Source organism: Leucopleurus acutus, assembly GCF_964270905.1.
Source record: "Leucopleurus acutus genome assembly, chromosome: 13".
NCBI classification, from domain to species: Eukaryota; Metazoa; Chordata; class Mammalia; order Artiodactyla; family Delphinidae; genus Leucopleurus; species Leucopleurus acutus.
Genome location: NC_139155.1, coordinates 49,735,457 through 49,752,957, shown reverse-complemented (window position 1 = coordinate 49,752,957; position 17,501 = coordinate 49,735,457). Strand labels below are relative to the sequence as shown.

The 17,501-nt window shown below is 41.0% G+C and overlaps 1 pseudogene across 1 annotated transcript; it reads right to left on the bottom strand.

The window, feature by feature from the left end:
- Positions 1 to 723: 723 nt before the first annotated feature.
- LOC309970545 (protein TOPAZ1-like) lies at positions 724 to 2,406 on the bottom strand (annotated as a pseudogene). Its single transcript has one exon. The product of its transcript is annotated as a protein TOPAZ1-like (transcript).
- Between the last annotated feature and the right edge of the window lie 15,095 nt (positions 2,407 to 17,501).

The window sequence follows — 17,501 nt, the reverse complement described above, 5'->3', positions numbered from 1 at the left end:
GTTAGAGGCCCCAAATCTTGGGAAGATTGTACTTTGGACCCTCTTCCTTTTCTCTTTCTCTCTCTGTATTTGGGAAAGGGGTTGCAGAGGAAAAAAAATGATAAGAGTTTAAGAATAGGTGGAATTTTTGTTCAGTTATTCATGTTTTTTTCTTTCTTTTTTCAGTTTTAGTATTTTTTTAAATTGAGTATAGTTGATTTACAATGTTGTGTTAATTTCTGCTGTACAGCAAAGTCAGTCAGTTATATATACATTCATTTTTTTTAAAAAAATTTATTTATTTATTTATTGTTTATTTTGGGCTGCGCAGGGTCTTAGTTTTGGGATCTTCATTGCAGCATGCGGGATCTTTAGTTGCGGCATGTGGACTCTTAGTTGTAGCATGCATGCAGGATCTAGTTCCCCGACCAGGGATTGAACCTGGGCCTCCTGCATTGGGAGCACAGGATCTGATCCACTGAACCACCAGGGAAGTCCCCCATACATTCTTTTTTAAAATATTCTTTTCCATTATGGTTTATCATAGGATACTGAATGTAGTTCTCTGTGCTATACAGTAGGACCTTGTTGTTTATCCATCCTATATGTAAAAGCTTACATCTACTAACCCCAACCTCCCAATCCATCCTTCCCCCAAGCCCCTCCCCCTTGGCAACCGCCAGTCTGTTCTCTATGTCAGTGATTCTGTTTCTGTTTTATAGATAGGTTCATTTGTGTCATATTTTATTTTATTTTATTTTTTTATAGTGAAAACTGTCTTTATTTTCATTGCCTTTTATTTTCAACAATGATTACTTGAACTTAAAAAAAAAAGTCTTTAATAACTAATGGTTATTGAAAAGCCAGACCTTTCCAGCCCACTTCATATTCTCTTTCAACCATTTCAGGGCAGAACAATGTTCCATACTATAAACCTGTTGCTTATTAACATTGATGGTCATGTACTTAATGAAAAACTTTGGATCTGATATATGAGCAGCCATAATTAATCTTTCCACTGCAGTTTGATAGTCATCCTTGCTCTGAGATTTGTTTTCTTCACATCTTTTTAAAACTATCTGCAGCATCTGTGTAGAAGTTCCAGGACTCTGAATACTATTAGCATTAGATACCAGGAAGATTTCAATAGCTAAAAGCATTTCAATCTCAGACAAATAGGAAGGAATCAGTAGAAGTTTTCGGTATAAATTTCCCTCCAATGGTGGGTAGCAACCCAATGAAAGAGCACTTTTGTGTGGGCTCTGGCTTTGAGCGGTAAACAACTTCTTCCTAAAGAAGTAATTAATCTTCTAAGAAAGGAAAAATCAACAGGGATGCTCTTTGAAATCATGAATTCTGCTCTGGAGGATGACATACAAAGACTGTTGCTTTCTACACAGGCATCTTGAGAATTTCGAAAACCTGGTAGATTTTTGCAAAACTTCAAATGTCTGTCTGTAAAGACTCTTCACTAAGATTTCATGTGCAGTTGTACAGAGCAGATTATGCCGATTGAGCACATCCAGTCTATCACAAGGCCACAGTCGTGTATTGGTGACTCCCTCTGACTCCCTTAATACCCAAATGGCACCATCTAGGCTTCCGCTTTTTAGAAAAATTTCTGCTGCAATATTCACAACTTGACATCTCGGTGGTAACTTCTCAGGCCCTATAAGTCCTTTTAAACTTGTAAAATGTATTTTTAATTCATATAGTTTATCTAAGACCTTCCTTCCCTTGGACCACTGCAACAGCTTGTGGTAGAAGTACATAGCAGTGATTCCGATTCTTCCCAGCAAAGTTTTCTCTACTTCACTATTTTGTGGATCTTTGCTGTTTCAGCGAATTCACGAAGTGGAACACCTGGTCTCTCTTCTTTACAGTCTTTTGTTAGTGTTTCAGCAATACAAGCACAAAATCTCTGGGAAATGTGCACATTTTTCACAGCCCAGTTTTATGTTAATGTATAAATTTCCCAACTTGGTCCAGTCGCCTTTTTCTTTACAATGCTCTATTTCATTCAAGGCTGACTCTAAATCACACTTGCAGTTCTTTTTAAACTGCCTTGTCCGTAACCTGGATTTCATTCCCAGAACTGCAGTTATTTCTTGCTTGGAAGCCTGTACTTGGTATAAAAGCTTAATAATATAGTTAAAGTGTTCTGGGTCAAGTACCATCCCAGCTTCAACAAGCTTGCAAAAGATATCAAAGCAGGTACAGCATTCCTTAATTTCATAGTTGCCACATACTCAAATATTTTTAGTAGTATTTTCAGAGCAGGCAGCATTAAACCATTATGCTGAGGTTCATGACCTGAAATACTTCTTTCAGTAAACAATGTTTGAGTAAGGAATTTAGAAGGTCATTTAGCACTTGTAAATCAGAGTGTACACCTGGCGGAAACTTTCTGTAGTACTCCATAAATGTGTTTACAGGTCAGTCCCTGGCTGTGGAGCATCACTTGAGGCTTCAGTAACTTTTCTTTTTTCCTTGGTGTGTCTTCCCGACTGCAAGTGTAGCTCTACTTCCTTCGCTGCTTCTAAGCCAGGCCGGTCTGATGGGTCTGAAGAGCCCACCTGGCTCCCAGGCCCCCTCCACTAGCTGCCTTGCTGAGGCCTTCCTAGGCCCGGACGTCTCACCCGACTTGTCACTTTCCACCTCTTCTCTCCCAGATGGCCTGGGCCACCATCCTCCTCTCTTGCCTGCTCTCCTCGCGCCCCTGCCCCCACCTCAGGGCTGCAGCCTCCTGCCTCACCTGGACCTGTGCTGGCCTTGCTGTCACCTTCACGCCCTGGGGCCGTTGTGGGGCCTGAGGGTGGTGGCCTCAGCATCCGCTCCCGGGCCGCCTGTCTTCCCACCTAGGCCCTCTGCATCCGCTCACAGGAGCCCACTGGCGGCATGAAAGCTGCTCCTGCCACCAGGCCCCCGCCCTGTGTCATATTTTAGATTACACACGTACGTGATAGCATGTGGTATTTGTCATATTTTAGATTACACATGTACGTGATGTCATGTGGTATTTGTCATATTTTAGATTACACATGTACGTGATAGCATGTGGTATTTGTCTTTCTCTTTCTGACTTGCTTCACTGAGTATAATAATCTCTAGTTGTATTCATGTTGCTGAAAATGGCATTATTTCATTCTTTTTTATGGCTGAGTAGTATTCCATTGTATGTATGTACCACATCTTCTTTATCCATTCATCTGTCATGGACATTTATGTTGTTTCCATGTCTTGGCTATTGAGAATAGTGCTGCTATGAACAGAGGTGCATGTATCTTTTTGAATTACAGATTTGTGTGGATATATGCCCAGGAGTGGGATTGCTGGATCATTCTTTTTCTTTCTTCTTTTAAAAAAAAATTCCTTGGGGCTTCCTTGGTGGTGCAGTGGTTGAGAGTCCGCCTGCCAATTGCAGGGGACATGGGTTCGTGCCCGGGTCCGGGAAGATCCCACATGCCGCAGAGCGGCTGGGCCCGTGAGCCATGGCCACTGAGCCTGTGCGTCTGGAGCCTGTGCTCCGCAACGGAAGAGGCCACAACAGTGAGAGGCCCGTGTACCACAAAAAAAAAAAAAAAGGACGTCTTCAATAGGGAGTCGTATTATTTTTCATTAGCTAAGAATAAAGTGATTTGGGCTACAGTATTTGAGGCCACAATTTTAATTAGCCATGCCATTAGTTTATATTTTCTTTTGAGAACTTAATAACTAATGGTGCAACTGAATCTCTCAAAAATTTCATCAGCAGAATATTTTCGTATTCTGCTATAAATTAAGCTGTATGGAGGGGCACATTTATTTTCTTTCATTTCCTTCTTAACACAAGCAGTGGTGAGATGTTAGGATTTACATGACTCATTACCTCATTTCCTGCCTAGTCCTTTCCTGCCCATTTTCTTGTTCTGTTTTCATAACTTTTTTCGGTGCCTGGGAGCCACTGGATATTTTCAGGCTGCTTTTACCTCAGGATTTGAGTTGGTACCTCGAGTCCAATTGTTTTGGGTGTTGCTCTGATTAACACCTCCCTCTCAGGGCTTTTAATCCTGAAAAAGCTGTGGCAGTTTGGAAAATCAGGGTCCGATGTTAACTAGCCATAGGAGAGACAAGATGATGTTTCCAGGCAGCATTATCTCTGTAAAATACCAAAGCTGCAAGAAACAGACATGTAAATTCAGTTGAAGGGGTTTAATGAGTTAATGAGGGGTTAAATGGACAAAGATTTAAACAGGAAAGGGGGGGGCGGGTGACACCATTTTTCAGGTTGGCAATTGAGGAGTTAAGCTTTTAGGAGCACAAAGAACAACAGTTAAAACCATTGAAAGCCCCACTAGCAGTTCTGACCTTTATCTGCAGGGTCCAAATCCAGACAGGGCTCTTAATTAGCTCCAGAGAAATCTAGCGCTTTGGCAACATACCAACACACATTAAAAAACCAAGAAAACTCCAAACCAACCAGTAAATAAAAGAGCCATTTAAAAAAAAAAAAAAGTTAAATAGGAGCAACATTTATATAACCTTTTGGTGTTTCTGTTTTCCAGTTTCTCATTTTTTTTTCTCCCTATACCATCTTACACTTGATTCTTTTCCATGACCTTCAGCTTATTCCCTCTTGTTTTTCTTTTCTGTTTATTGTCCTTCTAGAATTTAGATGCACTTAAAAATTTTTTTTCTATATTTTGATTTTTTAATTATAAAAGGAATGCATTTTTATTGTATAAATAATTTTCAACAATGCAAAATGCATAGTTATGAAGTCTCCCATGCGTCCAAGATTTTTTCTATGCGTCTTACATAGATGTGTGTGTTTATGTGTGAGTCTAATCATATACATACACACTCAAAAATTTTTTTTAACAAAAAAAGCGTCGTATGTGCAATTCTGCAACTTGCCTTTTTTATTTACTCATGTATCTCAGTATATTTCTACACTGGATTGATATAGGTGGTACGCCTTTTTATATAGATTTTTATTTAAAAAATTCTAGCATATTTTTTAATCCCTGATCAAAATATTTTAAGCTGTGTGTCCAATCAATGCATGTAGGTGCTGTGATTTATAAATGATTTTATTTGTAACTAGAGCTTGCATGTTATATTGGCTTATGTCTTTGTGCACTATTTTGAATGCATAATCAGTGTTTCTTTCTGCTCTTATCATTATTACTATTTTAATCTTTTGTTCATTCAAATAATTTTTGTTTTTTTTCCTGTTTCTTTCTTGTGTTAGCTTTGTTCTTTTCCTTTCTCGTTCCATTTTCCCCTTCTCTACTGGCTTGGAAGTTACATGCACTATTTCCATTCTTTTAATGTTTACCCTAGAAATTTTAACATGCATATGTAGCTTAAGATAGTGTACATTTATTATCTTTGCTGTCCTGTCAGACACTCAAAACCTAAGACGACCAATTCCTGTTATTCTCTCTGACTTAACATATTTAGTATTTTTGGCTCCGTATTGATTACTTTTTTCCACAAATTAGATATTTTATTGTTTTATGCAGTTGAAGATTTTTCCCCCTCACTGTTCTTTCTTCATTTCTTGCTTCCCAGGCCCCACTCTGGTATAATTTTCATTCTTCCTAAAATTACAAGCTCTAGAATTTCATTTTTTTGAGAGTCAGTTGGTAAGAAATGTCTCTGTTTTCTTTTTTTTTTTTTTGTGGAAAATGTATTTATTTGCCCTTATTCTTTTTAAAAAAATATTTATTTATTATTTATTTATTTTGTCTGTGTCGGGTCTTCGTTGTGGCACGCAGGATCTTCGTTGAAGCATGTGGACTTCTTAGTTGAGGCATGTGGGCTTCTTAGTTGCAGCATGCATGTGGGAGCTGGTTCCCCGACCAGAGATTGAACCCGTGCCCCCTGCAGTGGAAGCGTGGAGTCGTAACCACTGGACCACCAGGGACGTCTATTTGCCTTTATTCTTGATAGTCTTTAAAATTCTGGATTATTTGTTCTCAGTTCACTGAAGATATTACACTGTCTTTCGGCTTTCAATATTGCTTGCCATGAATTTAATTGTAGGTAAACTATTTTTTTTCTTTGGTTGCTTTTAAGACCTTTACTTTGTTTTTGGTATCTTTCTCTCTGGTGTGATTAGTGAATTTTACTTTTATTTATCCTTCTTGAGATTCGTTGCACTTTCCGAATCTGAAGGGTGGTAGATATTTTCCAGTTCTGGATACTTGCTTCTCCCTCATTTTCTCTAATTTCTTTTTCTGAAACTCTGATTGAATTTATTTTAGACCCCATTCTGTCCTCCATGTCTTTGGTCTTTATCCCATCTTTCATATTTTCCTTGTTGTTGCTTCTCTCTGTACTGCATTCTTGGAAATTTATTAATCTTACTTTTCAAGTTTTCATAGTTTTTCTTCAGTTGTTTTTAAACTGCAGTTTTATTTATCTATTGATTTTTTTTCAATTTTAATTGTGCATGTTAGAAGCTCTATTTAGTTCTTTCCTAAGCCTATTGGTAGTCTTTGATAATATCTTGATTCTCATCATAATTTTGAAAACATTTCTCTAAACGTGAACATATTTAGTTTTTGGTCAATATATTACTGTTTCAGTAGCTGCAGGTTTGCAGTTCCAATATCTACGGTTTGCTTTTTCTTCTGATTCCTATTTGTGGTAGTTTGTTTTCTCATACGTCTAGTGATTGTGAACTCATATTCTTTGCAATTTTATTTGTTCTTGGAGGTCTAAACTGTGTTTTGCCAGAGAGAATTTGTGGATCCATTGATGAAGACCACTTCAAAGTAAATTTTTAGCTTAAGTTTTCTTGGCCTTCTGCAGTAATGAATTCTGGCCCCAAACGTGCATGAAAATGGGCTTATGGCTAGGAATTATTGGGGGAGAATATTCTTTGTTTATGCTCTAACCAGAGACAGGGCTGAGACATGCAAATATCCCCACTGTCTCCCTCTCAGAACCCTTTATAAAAAACATACTCACTGAGGGTGTCACTTTTGGGAAGTCTCAACTTTTAAGATATGTTCCCTGCTTTACTTGGCCCCAGGTTTGTTTCCTTTCTTGACACCTCTGGTTGGTAAGACCCAAGATCTAAGCATCCGGGAATGTGCATATACCTCCCAGGCAAACGGTGGTATCAGAACTTGGTCACCCTCTGAGTCTGAGATTTCTCATTATATTCAGCTTTAAGAACTCCCCTTTCTTTCTCACCAGCTTAGCTATGCATTTTATTATTTTTAATTTTTATTATTTTTTATTGGAGTATAGTTTCTTTACAATAGCCATGCATTTAAAAAATGGTTTTTCCTACTTCAAAATTACATGTCTGTGGGACTTCCCTGGTGCTCCAGTGGTAAAGACTCCACCTTCCAATGCAGGGGATGTGGGTTCAATCCCTGGTTGGGGAACTAAAGTCCCACATGCCGCGTGGCAACTAAGCCCACGTGCCTCAACAAGAGAGCCCGCACATCGCAAACTACAGAGCCCACACGCTCTGGAGCCCGCATGCCACAACTAGAGAAGAGAAAACCCACACGCTACAACTAGAGGGAAGCCTGCGCGCTGCAACAAAGAGCCCACGTGCTGCAACTAGAGAGAAACCTGTGTGCCACAGCGAAGAGCCCTCATCGCAATGAAAGATCCCGCACTGCAATGAAAGATCCCGCAAGCCTCAATGAAGACCTCACGTGTGGCAACTAAGACCCAACGCAGCCAAAAAAATAAATAAAATAAATAAATATTAAAAAAAAAAGTCTATGCATCAAAGGACACTATCAACAGGGTGAAAAGGCAACCCATGGAATGGGAGGTATGTTTTCAAATAATATATCTGATAATTTATAAAGAATATATAATATGTATTATAAATATATATGTACATATTAATGTACACTTCTACAATATCTAAAAAGAATATGTAAAGAACTCCTACAGTTCAGCAACAAGAAAACAATAACCTGACTAAAAGTGAGCAAAGGACTTGAATATTCTCTGAAGAAGATATTCAAATGGCCAGAAAGCATATGAAACATCAGTAATCACCAGGGAAGTGCAAATCAAAACCACAATGAGATACCACCTCCTATCCATTAGGGTGGCTATTATTTAAAAACAACAACAACAACAGCAGCAAATAACAAGTGCTGATGAGGTTGTGGAGAAATCAAAACCCCTGTGCATTGCTGGTGGGAATGCAGAGTGGTGCAGCTGCTGTGGAAAACTGTGTGGCGATTCCTCAAAAAACTAAAAATAGAATTACCATATGATCCAAGTACCATATAATTCTACTTTTGGGTATATATGCAAAGAAATTAAAAGGAGAGACTTCAACAGATATTTGTACACCCATGTTCATAACAGCATCATTCACAATAGCCAAAAGTCCCACTTGGAAACAACGCAAATGTCCACCAGTAGATGAATGGATAAACAAAATGTGGTGTATCCACATGATGGAATATTATTGAGCCTTAAAAAGGAAGGAAATCCTGACACGTGCTACAACATGGATGAACCTTGAAGATATTATACTAAGTGAAATAAGCCAGTTACAGAAGGACAAATATTGTATAATTTCACTTACATGAGGTACCTAGAGTAGCCAAATTCATAAAGACAGAAAGTAGAATGATGACTGCCAAAGGGTGAGGGAAGAGGAGAATCGGGAGTCCTCCCGATTGTTCAAAATGCACACAGAGTTTCAGTTGTGCAAGATGGAAAATGTTGTGGGGGTGGATCATGGTGACGGTTGCACAACAGTGTGAATGTACTTAATGTCACTGAACTGTGCACTTAAAAATGGCTAAGATGGTATATTTTATGTTATGTACATTTTACTATAATTTAAGAAAAAAAGGCTTTTATAATTTATTCAGCACTTTTCGGGGTTCTATCCTAAGATACCTAGTTCTCCGTAATGCTGGAATTAGAAATCCCCATTGGACTGACTTTTCCTTTGTGTTCATGGTGTCTACTAGGCACTCAGTTTTAGCTACATGTGGATACCCAGCCAGATTCCAAACTGTGGAAACCAAGATGATAACCTAGGAATTTGACGTCCTGCCTCACTGAGTGGTCCATATTGTTTCTTTTTTTTTTTTTTGGTACGCGGGCCTCTCACTGTTGTGGCCTCTCCCATTGCGGAGCACAGGCTCCGGACGCGCAGGCTCAGCAGCCATGGCTCACGGGCCCAGCCGCTCCACGGCATGTGGGATCTTCCCGGACTGGAGCACGAACCCGCGTCCCCTGCATGAGCAGGTGGACTCTCAAGCACTGGGCCACCAGGGAAGCCCCATATTGTTTCTTTTGTTCTTTGACTATTCTAGATATTATTTTACATCACATTATTTACACATTTCATGATGATCTTTGATAGTAGCAACTCTCCAGTTCTTCCTCTGAGGAATAGATCCATATTGCACATCAGAAAAGCATGGATAAATCTGTGTCAGTATAATTTGACTTGACTTCTTATCACCTTGTGTGTGTACGTGTGTTTGTGTAGGTGCTTCATTCATTCATTTATTCACTTACTGTTGTGTACTAGGTACTGTCTAGGCACTGGGGATACAGAAGTGAAAAAGACAAATTTCCTGCCCAAATTCTAACGGGGGAAGAGACAGTACCCATATCAGCAAATAAATAGCAAGGTAGTTCTAAGTAATAATTTCACAAAGAATATGAATCCAGGGTAATGGGATGGACTGTGACAGTGAGAAGGGGACTACAGGAGCTAGGGTGGTCAGGAAAGGCGTCTCTGGGGATATTTGAGCTGAGACCCGGTGTTAATGGTGAGGAAACTGTGTGTATATCTGGGGGAAGAGCTTTCGTGAAGGGGGAATAGCAAGAGCAATGAATCTGAGATAGGATTAGTGTGATTAATTATCTAAATCCCATCAGAGAAACCTAAAGTCTTGGTAGTGAGGAAGTTTAGTTTGGTGAATATTATCCTTAATGTTTGTGACATCTTAAAGAATGTATTTATGAAATAAAAATTGACCATCCATTTAAATCAGCAGCAACTAGTTTTCGTTACTGAAATCAGTTAGCATTTTCCTCCACCATTTCAGTCACTCTAAGCAATCTTTCACTACTTGCTCTAGCGTGCATGCATTTAATAATAAGTAAACTATGAGGGCTATAATGATTTTGCTTAAGACTTTATATTAGTGACTAAAAATAAACTTAGCTTTGTGTACGGTTAGAGTATGAGACTCTCTTTGTATAATTTAGGTGTCTTGAATAGTTGGAGGACCTGAGCTTTCCAGTTTGGTTAATTATGCAAATCTACCATGTAACTGCAAAGTATTACCTCCTTTTTATGCTTTATAGACAAAAGTCACAGGTATAATCATAGAGATAGCATATAGAAATATCAATCAATTTGCCAGTTCAGCTTTTCTTTCATTGAGAACAAATAATAAACCCTAAGTGTGTTCACATTCTGTGATTCTGATTTATATACTCCCCAATTAGTGCCCCATTTAATCTGCTCACCTGTTGTTGCTTTGTTCTGAATTTCATGGCTCTGTTGTTTTAAACTCTCTTGCATACGTTTTCTGAGTGAGGCTGATTACTGCAACCCCTTGGTTTTGGGGAACTTGGAACACTGCCACAGTGTCTGAATTGCCTGGATAAAGAAAAGTAGGTTCTGTAATTATTTTATTTTCTGCACAGCGTGTGATTTGTTACTGATGACACATGCATAGGGTGCTTTCTCCATTAGGCTGGCTGATCCCTCTACTATGGTATTAATGTCACTGTCACTCTGCTCGAAGCTATAGTTTGTTAGGCAACTCTAGCACGGGGGAATGAGCATGTACTTTTTAATGTGTCTGAAATAGCTACACACTGACAGATGTTCCCACATGCTTGCTGATGTCATGACTGGGGCTCATATAAAGCCTGGGAAATTAAAAGAAAGAAGAAAATGTTAGTTGAGGCTCCAGAAGGAGAGATTATAGAGTCAGACAACAGGAAATTTTGAAAAAAAGCCCATCAATATATTAACTTTCCTTTTAGGTCTGGCGCTTCCTCCTCCCCGCCCCCCCCCAGTAGGGATCCAGTCACGCCTCAGTCTGTTAAATGTGAGAAAATTCAATATTGAGAGCTCTTCTTTTATGTGCTCACTTACAAATAAAACAAGCATACAAACAAAAAACCCCAAATAAATTAAGGTGGTCTTTTTACCCCTCTACCAAAAAATGCATATCACAGTGTTTACTTGGTAGGCCAATTATTTTAAAAACTGGGTTTCAAGGAAAAAGCCACTCTCTGGTGGAGACCTTACATGACAAGTTCTGTTCCACAGTGGATTAAAATGGTGGAGAGGAGATGCTAACACAACTTCAACTACAGCAGTGTGAACACACCACTGTAATAATTCATTTAGAATGATGACACCTGAGACCTAATTTAAAAGTCCTTGATGAATACCAGTCTCACATTCAACCCTGAGGGCTGCTGCAAACATACCTAAGGAAGTCTAAGAACCATAGTGAGTCTAATTGAATTGGACTTAAACGGACCATTGAGATGGCCTCACCGAGCTCTGGGGAATTCATATTGTCTATACTGTATCAGAATCACAGCTTGAACTGAATAACTGGTTACATTCAATCATGTTACTGTAACTCATGCTTGAGGTAAAGGGGAAACCTTTTGCTATCAGCAAGACTGGATGGAAAACAATTTCAAATCACTTTAAACCCAGTTGGCAACTACTTTGCCAATTATGGAATCCAGTGGGAAAGGTGTGAGCGGGGGCTCAGGACTAAATGATTTATGTCAGGCATCTGGGCCTCCTGAGGAACGTGGGAGGGTATGCGGAGGAGGGGCGTGTGGCTAATTATTTCTCCTAAGAATACTTTGGCGAGGTAATTTGTGCTTGCAGATGAGTCACACTGCAGGCTGGATAAAAGGCGAGGTAAGAACACAAAGTCCTAAGATCCTATTTAGAGATGGATAAAGAGGGAACCGAAGGATTCAATACGCTTTCTCATCTCTTCACTCTGAAACATTTGGAGATATAAAATAAAAAGAGCAAACCTAGTCCTCTGTTCTAACAGGCACGTTGGGATCAAAGTCTGTAATTTGTACTGCAGATATTGCATTGACTGCTTTCTAACACAGAGTTACTGGCACAGATGACATACTGTAATTTATCGGATGAACAAGTGTGAATCTGAGGCCCTTTACAATAACCCTCTTTTTTTAAGTCCTAATTTATTTTTGATGACTTTGGTTGCAGAGATGAGAATTCCTATACTACCCAATGCTTTCTAAAGAAGAATGTCACCATTCTCTGGGATTCATGTATGAAACTGTCTGGCTGAGAAATGATCCTGAAACTTACCCCCAGGAGTTTTGAGTGCCGCCAGCCCACCCCAAACAAAAATAAAAGTGATGATAGAATTCCACTATGGTAGTCCACAGTGGAGATATACAGGTTTATTGAATAATCTCTTCAGATCCTTTCATTATCTAAAGATTTTAAAGGTGTTTTTAGTAATCTGGAAGAGGTTATTAATGCTATAATTATATTAAATCCAGCACTGGGGCTCTTGTTAAAACCTCACGTGAGTATGTTGGTACTAGGCTGGCACTCTTTTGCTTCCTCATCTTTCCTCTCTTTTAGCAGCTGCTTACCATCATTACAGTTAATATAGTGGATTAAACTTTTGGGCTAGCTGGCGGCTCTGAGTATCTCTCTAATGGTTTCCATTGTGCACATCCCTAGAAAACACTTCTGACCAATGAACCCCTAACTGCAAATGACACAGGCAAGCTTCACTGAAAATGACACCACTGGAGGGGAGCTTGCACTCATTTGGGATGTTTCCTCATTGGGGAAAGAAGGCCATTTCAACAGTTACACCAAAGCGATATTGTGATGTGGCATTTACTTTTCTAAGGCACTGAACAAAGCAGTGGGGGTAGTGTGTGCTCCTACATGCTAGCTATGCGCTTAGCTGTGTGATGTCCACATAAGAATCCCAGCATGTCCATAAGAGACTGAGAAATAGCAGTCTTCCTTGTTCATCCTCATACAGAATGGAGAAGGTGGATGTCACACCATCTAAACTAAATTTTGATCTATGTCAGATTAATCTTAAGTGCAGACATTGTGAGAAATAGGAGTTAAATACTGTCAGAAAGAGGGAGGGAAGGTTGCATGGGGAGAACCCCAGGACTGATCTTTGGGAAAGCTGGATTCTGATTCTTGGCTGCAACCAAAGATGCACGGTGGCCTTGGGTGAGTTTCTTCACCTCTCTGGGTCCCCCTCAGGTTCCTCTGTAACACAAGGGAGGTAGACCAGATGGTTAAACCTAATTTAACGATCATTCATTTAGTGTTCAGTTTGTGCCAAGATTTGTGCTAGGCAGTGGGGAGATTTGAGAATAAATCAGATACAGTTCACGTCCTTTTGGATTTTATAGGATAGCAAGTTAGACTAACATTAAAAAAATACTTCCGAGGTGCTGCATTTTAAAAAGTGGGAAGTATACGGTGCTATGGAAAGATAGGACTAAGTTTGAAGAGTCAGGAAGGCTTCTTGAGGAAAGTTGTTTAAGTTGAGACTGAAGGATGAGGAGGAGTTGGTGAGGTAAAGTTGGGGGTGGGATGAGATAGAGAAGCACTTCAGACAAACAGACTGCATTTGTGCAAGCTCTGCAGCAACAAAGAGGTTGGACTGGATTACGGAACACGAAGGAAAATGTAGGCCAGATGGAGGCTGCGTATGTTGTGGTCAGCATTTTGACCTCATCCCAAGGGCAATGGGAAGCCATTGAAGGGTATCCTGCTGCAGAGTGGAGTTGATGTCTGAGGTTTCCTCCAGACCCACTATCCTGGGGCTTTCCACGTGGTTGTAGGACCTCTTTAAGACTCATCAGAGAGATTCAATGTTCAGGTGCAATTCAGACAAGAGACACAAAGCAGTGACCCCAGAAATTCACTTCCAATCTGCAGCTTGTTGAAGCCTGGTGTGTAAAGATAGATTTGCGTATGCAGGTTGGATTTGGTGCCTTTGGCCTTGTCTTCCGGGGGGGGGGCTGAAATTAGTGTGGACCAGACGGTTCATTTCTCTGTTGGGCTAATCAGGAGGTTTTCAAAGAAAGTAAGAGGGTGTGTTGTATGCCTAAGACTCCTCACCAAGTAGGGAGATGGGAACTAGAACCCTTCAGAACATCAGCCTCTTCTTGACCACCTCCCTCAGGGCAAGACTTTCTGAGTCTTGCATATGCAGTTGCTCTATCCACTCCTGAGGTGAGAATCATTTGACGGCAGTGGGAACATAATTCAGAGGGACCTAGCATTAGGTGGCTAGATAGCAATGGTATTATTTATGGAGTGCTGCCAGGTGAAGGCATTTTACATCCCTTCTCTCATTTAAATGTCTCAAAGCCCAGTGAGCTAAGTGGGACAGGTATGCTTACTTTACAGGTGACAAAATGCGGGCTTGGGAAGATAGGCACTCTGTCCACATCACACAGCTAGTAAATGGAAGAGCTGGGAATCAAACCTGAGATTCAGACTTTCTTTTTTTTTTTTTTTTTTTTTTTGCGTTACGTGGGCCTCTCACTGCAGTGGCCTCTCCTGTTGCGGAGCACAGGCTCAGCGGCCATGGCTCACGGGCCCAGCCGCTCCGCGGCATGTGGGGTCTTCCTGGACCGGGGCACGAACCTGCGTCCCCTGCATCGGCAGGCGGACTCTCAACCGCTGCGCCACCAGGGAAGCCCAAGATTCAGACTTTTTAAACATCCCCATGCTACCTTCTGTGGAAGCTTCTGCTATATATTAGGGGGTGAGAGAGGGACAAATTTTAATCTCTCAACATGCTTGCAACTCTTTCCTGCCTTTGAGTGAATATAAGTACAATAAACCCCATCACCATGGTGCAATCGTCAATCTCATGACAGGACAAGTGGAATGTAGGTCTGCAGGTGGTCCTTGCATGGTGGATGCCTATTTGTGCTCACCTGTCTCCACACGGTTTGTTTCTGCAGCATCTATGCAAAGTGTCAGTTGTCACCCTTCAGGAGAGAGGGGCGACATAGATGCTTTGAGAGTTGCCCCTGTCTTTCAGGAAGAATATATGTTGAGTTTTCATTTAGATAAGGTACCACCTGCATTTAGAATCTATTTATTCTCTGATCTCCAAAGGTAACAGCAGAGGTGGTGATCACAAAAACCCTCACTTGAGATGGAAAAGTGCAGAGGGAGGAATTTCCTTCGAAATAATCAGGACACAAGGGTCATTTTCTAGTTTTGGGTGTACTCTCCTAAGGCCTATAGGCCCTGCTTACGTGTTCTAGAAATCAAACAAAAATGGGAAAAGCGAACTGCTTAATATTCCCTGTTTTGCAAAGAGTTATTGTTACCATTTTCCTTTCAAGTAAATATACAAGGTGATTTGAAATGAAAACAAGTATGGTCCACAGTGCTAAGGCTACTTCAAAGTTTTCAATTCTTTGTGGTTTTTGTACTAAATTGTTTTGATAGAACAGCACCAGACATCAAACATAGAAGAGCTATGCGTTCAGAGCCTACATGATGCATCACTGTGATGTTGTAAGGAGGTAGTTTCTCCAAAACACGTGTGATATAGATTAAGTGTTTAATTTTTTGGCAGAATCAATATGATAACCTCTTTGAGTGATAGATTATTGTAAAATGATTTTTCATTTTAGAAAAAGACACCCAGATCCAGGATCCAAGAAACGATTTTGTGATATGCCAATGCTGGGTCCATAGTCGAATCTGATAGTGTTTTCCCCTGATGTTTCAGCTGTACTGATGTTATCTGGGAGGGATGAATAGTTTGCACTATGTAATAGAAAGGATGTTAAGCTCTGATGAGCAGTTAAGCTAAGAGGTTAAGCTAATGTTAAGCTATGATGAGAGGTTCATTCTATTAGATCAGAGAAGCATTGGACAAGGTTCCACTTTGGATTCTACATATAATTATTTTCTCTGGATTAATGAGTGGGACTTCCCCTGTTTCTGGAGAGTAAAGGCCTGTTTGAAGGGTCTTGGTATTTCTCCCACAAGGGTTTGCTGCAGGCATCACTGTAGGCATCTTTTGGTTTAGGCATATGTATGTGTATGTATATATACACATACATACATATATATATATTTGTTTTGTTTAAAGTTTGCTGAGGAATTAAGTTTGTTATCGCAGTTCACTAATTCATGACCAGAAGTTGATTTGTCAGATAATTTGGGTAGTACATTATAAAGCAGAGAGTGGAGCTTGAGGGAACAGGATGGGGGCAGACAGAGGGAAAGATTGGAAGCCAGGGACAGTGTTCCTGGGGGCTCTCCCTCCCTTTCTTCCTTCCTTCCCTCCCTGCCTCCCTCCCTCCCTCCTTTTCTTCCCTCTCTCTCTTCCTTCCTCCCTCCTTCTTCTGCCCTCTCCTCCCTCCCACACATTCACAGGTGTCACACATTCATCCCACACCTATGAGATATGTACCAGGCATGATGCTGAGCACTGGGAATTCACAGGTAACTGCGTCAGAGTCCGCCCTTTGAGCAGCCTCAGTCAAGCACCGCAGGGATTAGCGAGGAGAGAATGACCACACTGAGAGCCCAGAGTGCTGCAGAGACCAGAGGAACCTGCCCTCTCTCCTGGTCTTCCTGGGAGAAGGTTGCCTGATTACACCTGTCTGGGCCGTCTCCTGGGAATGGGAGCACATGGGTTGGGCTGGGGAGAGGAAGGAGCTCCAAGGTCAAACGCACCCCACTCAGAAAAGCCCACCCACCTGCAAACGGGCCACTCGCCACCTGTGTGACCTTGTTCACCTGACACCTCTTGGGCCCCATTGTGCCCATCAGTACATTGAAGGCCTTGGGTCAGGTGCTCTGCCTGGACCTTTTCCATCTTGCAGGATTCAGAGTGGATGCAGTGGGCTGTGTTTGCTTCCGTACTCATACTGCCTCAGAATCTAGTACTCTGGGAACTTTTCTGGCAGTAGTTTGAAAATCTCGCTTGTTGAAACCCAGTTTCACAGTTTCCTTGCCTCACTTTGCAAAGAGCTAGGGCATTTTATTTGCTACCCACTGCTTAATTGTGGTAACACTCAGCACAATTAAGGTCTTATTGAGGAAGAAAAGGCTTTGAACACCTTTAGCAACTCTTGGAAATCCCTGTAAGTGCCTCTGCTAATTCTCACCTCTTTTAATAGTGTGGGTGTGTTCAGTCACCCCTGTCCCACCCTCTTACAGCCCCTGCCTATGGTTCCCCAGGCAGAGATGTTTGCTGGCTTACTTACCTTGGAAGCTATTGTTAAAATAATATCTGCGATATCAATAGCATTGGGTGTCCAAGTGCAGCTTGTGGGGAGTGAGCAGTGCTCTGAGCACATAATTTGGAGTGTCATTCCTAGCCTAGAGCAGAAGGGCTTCCTTCCACCTTGTGTGCAGAGACAGTGGAGTGAGAGCCCAGCTCTGTTTCTCAGTCCAGGGGATACAAGTGAAAATGATGGGGCTGGGGTGGGGAACGGAGGGGCTCGCCTTGTCCAGGCTCTTGTGGTTCTTT